Source organism: Myotis brandtii, unplaced genomic scaffold, assembly GCF_000412655.1.
Source record: "Myotis brandtii unplaced genomic scaffold, ASM41265v1 scaffold179, whole genome shotgun sequence".
NCBI classification, from domain to species: Eukaryota; Metazoa; Chordata; class Mammalia; order Chiroptera; family Vespertilionidae; genus Myotis; species Myotis brandtii.
The window spans coordinates 2,661,456-2,666,521 of NW_005356635.1; the positions used below are offsets into that span (position 1 = coordinate 2,661,456).

The following is a 5,066-nucleotide window of genomic DNA, read 5'->3' on the forward strand; positions in this document are numbered from 1 at the left end:
ATGTTAGGAAACCCAAGGATCAAAGTTTAGTTACAGCTGAGCACTGGTTCTAGGCATTCATAGATGTGTGCATAGATAGGGTTTATATGTATAGTAGTTGGATATAGTTCAGTCTACATTTTGTATCCTAGTCCTTCTCAAATGATATTTTTTGTTGTTGTTATGAAGTCTCAATTAAAAAAAGAAAATCAGTTACTGTTAAACATATATTTGGACACAGACAAATCCAAACTACATATGCAGTAGCGTCCTGATAACCCCATCAGCCAAGCAGCCCACCCATTAGATGATTACTCTGGTCAAGATCTGTTTGACCCAGATCTGTTCCTGATGGAAGGTGGGCACAGGGTATTCACAAGTAGATATACACTCAAATAACTTGGCTGTGGAGCTGCCATGTAGTTTCCAGGGCTGGGGACAGGGGTCCCATGAGTGTCTGTTTTTGATAATGGATCCCATTAGCACTAGGGCAGAATGTACATGCTAAGTCACAGAAGCCATCTTTCTCTCATTGTGATCAACCAGATTTTGCTCTAGAGGAGCAAATAGTTGTGGGATCCAGTGGGAGAAGTCAAACAGCTGTCACTTGCCTGGGAGGGGAAAAAAGGGAAGTCAGAAAAAGCACTCAGCAATGTCACACAACATGGGCATGTTAGAAGCTGAGCCAGAGACAGCTCCTCTTCTCATCTTCTTCTTCATCCTCAGCAAAGGAAAGTAATGTCACTGGTGAGCAGAGGACCTCTCTGATTTCGACATTAGTTTCTTATTTTCAAAGATGCTTTGTCTTTTCTTAAAGAACACAAAATGCTCATCTATATTGAAAATAGTGTTTCTTTCTTTTACAAATAATTTTTCCTACTCCTTGGAAAACTTTACTTATTTTTCAACAAATTAACATTTGCAGGGAAATTTAACATTTTAAGACAATTCAAAGTATACATCAAGTTTAGTCTTGGTGAAATTATCTTAATACTTATAAGAAATATGTCTTTGTTTAAAAGAATGATAATAATTAGTAATAAATAAAATGTGTTACTTAATATTTGGTATGTAAATGGAGAGCACCATAGGTTAGTGCAGATGATGAACAGAAATAGACTTATATTCAGAATAACTATGTATCCTTAAGTAAATCCCTTAATTGTTCTGTGCCATAACTGTTCTGTGTTTACTAGTAAAACAGAAATAGTAGTCAGAGTCTTTACCTTAACAGATTACTGATACATTTAAAATAATGTGACTAGAGAAGCATCGATCAGATGCTCAAACCTAAGTGGGAAAGTAGGGGTAAGGGGGAGAGATCAACCAAAGGACTTGTATGCACGCATATAAGCATAACCAATGGATGCAGACACCAGGGGGGTGAAGGCATGAACGTGAGTGGGGTGCGAGGGCACTGGGGGGATAAGGACACATATGTAATACCTTAATCAATAAAGAAAAAAATAAAAATAAATGTGAGTATAAATTTTGGAAACTTTATGGCACTAAACATGTTAGATATAATTATTACTTTATTATCATCATAAAAGTTAGAAAAATAATTAAGATTCTTTAGGCATATGTTTAAACTTTATACATTCTTTTTCTTGGTTTGGAGTACTTCATAGGTTTTTTTCCTAAAATGAGCTTTGTAGTGCATTGTCTCTCAGGAAAGATAGATTGCTAGAGTGTTGTTTTAGTTTTATTTTATGTTGAAGTAAAATTCTGAGATTTCATTTCATTCATTTAGAGTGTTCACTGGGTAACCACACTTTGTGCAAAATGGCGTGTATTTGTCCCAGATGCTTTCTTGTGCGAATTAGTTTCCCATTGTTAGTTTTCAGCTCTTACAGAGACCCTCAGCATCATGCTGTCCATCACCACTCATCCCAGAGTGAACCTGGTCTTTCATAGGTACACCAGCGCCCTCTGCTGGACAAACCACAGGCAGGCAGCCTCAGAGCCCCTTCTAAGTATGAGTTTCCTGCAAATCCTCTTCTGTCATTATATCTGAGTGGTCTTGTAAAATCCTCACTAAGGGTTTGGTGGGAGTGGTAGTTGCAGAGGTTGCAGTATGTCAGAAAGATGCTCTCAGAAACACGATAAACAAACTTCTTAACTTGGGGATAAATTTCAACAATAATTATTACAAACTGATTCACATTCACATTTTGGAATACCCGTGCCTTGTGATTGATTGAGCACACATTGCTGGGGTATCCTCAAGTCAGAGAACTATTTTATCTCACGTGAATTAGGAGACATAGTCCCTGACAGTTTAGGATGATCTTCCAGCAAGATGCAGCTTTTCCCTCGGAGTTAATCAGATACTGGCTGGTAGGACAAATCCTCAGTTATTCTGCTACCAAATATTTATTGAAAACCTATTATGAATCCAGAAATGTTTTAGGTGCTAAAGATACAGAAATTAATAGCATATTTGTATGAAGTTATATACCGGTAACCTTGCATCTGTTTCTGACCTTCTGATATAGAAGTTCTAATAGGAATACAACTCACACAGACCATACTGGTTGGCCAGAACGCAAGTGTTTCAGGGGATGCAGGACTTTCAGTGCTTAAACAAGTCCCAGGCAAACTGGAATGAGTTGGTCACTCCAAACCCAAGATTTCCCACCATCCAAGATTGTAACTTGCAGTAGCATTTATTAAAAAATAACATTTCAATAGCATTAGCTTCATCACTAATACTATTATTCTGAACAGTTTTTCTTTCTCATTAAAAACTTGTTGGAGCTTACTTACATGCTACTTTTGAATCAGTCTAGTGACTTGTCATTTACAAAGTATTTTCTTATATACAAAAGATGCTGAGCAAACCTAAAAATTACAAATACAAATTTTCACCGTCAACGCCAAGAAAAATATACACTGGAAAAGCCAAGTTCAATCTTATAAAAAGCAGAAAGCTGAAATTATGTAGGATGAAAGACCTTAAAACAGAAAGGAAAATTAAATTCTGAAAAGTATATTTATCAATAAAATCTATGATAAAGACAAACAATATCCATTAGTCAGGGGATTTTTAAAAATCATATAAGCTTAAAACTGAAAGGAAGGATCTAAAATTCATCCAGCTCTCTCTATCCAAATAAAAATGTTTCTCCTGGATTTGGGAGTCATTTATTTTCTGACATGTTATTCCCAAAACTTAGTTTATATTTCTCACTGATAAAAGTTACCCATTTTTTATTTAAATATGATTCTTTTAACTCTCATCATTTTGCTTTAGGATTAAAAAATAACTTCATATATCCATGTGCTGCAATGACTGCCTGCCTGCAGGGGAGGCAGAAGAGGCTCTCGCCATCATCGTTGCGCTCACCAGCCGTGAGCCTGGCTTCTGGCTGAGCAGCACTCCCCCTGTGGGAGCGCACTGACCACCAGTGGGCAGCTCCTGCATTGAGCGTCTGCCACCTGGTGGTCAGTGCATGCCATAGCGACATAGCGACTGGTCGTTTGGTCAATTTGCATATTAGGGTTTTATTATATAAGATATTCATATAACCAGATATGTGTGTGTGTGTGTGTGTGTAAAACTGATCTTCTCTAGGTTGTGAGATGGCAATCAACACCTTTGTGGAAAGTTTGACATAATTAATCCATTCTAATCTCAATTTCAATTGTCTTTAGAAGGAGAAATAGCGATAGCAGTTGCTGAACTAGAATTACTATAAAAAATCAAAAGGTGTGATCATACTCATTTAACTACCAGCCAATTTTATTTAAATCAGAACTATTCAACAAGAATACCCTATAAGCCATTCATTATATGAATTCCTGTCTGTCAGAACAATTGCAATATAGCGCTTGTTAAAAAAAAGTCATGAGGCATTTCTACCTTGCAATAAATAAGGTAGTGGCTATTACTTGTGAGTTGCATTTTTGAAATTAGCTATCCTGTCTGCCCTTTCTCCCTTCTTATTAATGCCAGCTGAAAGGCTGGGTCCCCATGACCATCCTTACTCCTAACACCAACTACAAGTTCAGGGATTCCAAGACCACCTTAAGATTTGATAACTTGCTAGAAAGACTTCCAGAACTCAGGAAAGCCATTCTGGATTATTACAACAAAAGGACATAGATTAAAAATGATAGAGGGAAGTTTTACATAAGGCAGGGCTAGGGGTCACCCAGGTGTACCATTTCTAGTTTTTCCTTCCAGGTGGAGTGGAGAGGACAGTGCCTATTTCTCCTAGTAATGATGTGTGACAATATGCATACAATATTGCCAACTAAGGAAGCTCACCAAAGCCTTGGTGTCCTAAATATTACTGAAACTTGATCACATAGACATGATTGACCTTTCACATGGCTAACCTTAGTCTCCAGTCCCTCCACTGCCAAAGTGGTACCTTGGTGCCTAAGGCCCTCCACCAGTAGATTATCGCTGTAGTTCAAGGCCTTCAGGCAAGCAAAGGCACTCATATAAAGCAGACACTCCAAAGGCTTGGAGATTACTTCCCAGAAGTGAGGGCATAGGTCAGGCCTCCATTTGGGCAAAGTTAATTCTTTACTGCACACTGTCTAAGATCATTTTTGTTCCAAGGATGTATTTCGTGGCATTCTCAAAATACTCCATCAGTGTCTCCTATTCCTAGATGATGCCTTTGCTCTTTTTGGCATCTGTGTAAGAGAATCTGGAGCCTGACCTGTCTTCTGCTCCAATAGGCCATGCAGACTTGACTCGGTTTTGTGCCTGCCTCTGTTTTCTATGGTGTGACACCAGGCACATCTCTGAACAAAAACTTCCTACCCCTTCTCCACATCACCCATTTTGATTTTTCTCTCTTGCTGAATATACTGTAAAGTTCCTATTTGGAAGCTGGACATGCCGCTCTCCTGGGCATACTTTCCATCACTACATTATTGAGCTTGAGTTGTCCCAAAAGTAACACTGGAGCCATGAACTTGTGTGTAGTTCATTTTCAAGATGATTCCAGGAAACAGGAGTGAAGTGCAAGAAATGTGGGACAGATAAAGGGAAAAATTTAAATGAGGGTGTGATTTTTCAGATGCTGCTGGGGATAATGGTGTAATGTGCCACTGAGACCTCCTTAGAA

General features: G+C 38.3%; 1 pseudogene; it reads right to left on the reverse strand.

The window, feature by feature from the left end:
- Positions 1–3,869: 3,869 nt before the first annotated feature.
- Positions 3,870–4,779, reverse strand: LOC102258597 (annotated as a pseudogene).
- Positions 4,780–5,066: the final 287 nt, after the last annotated feature.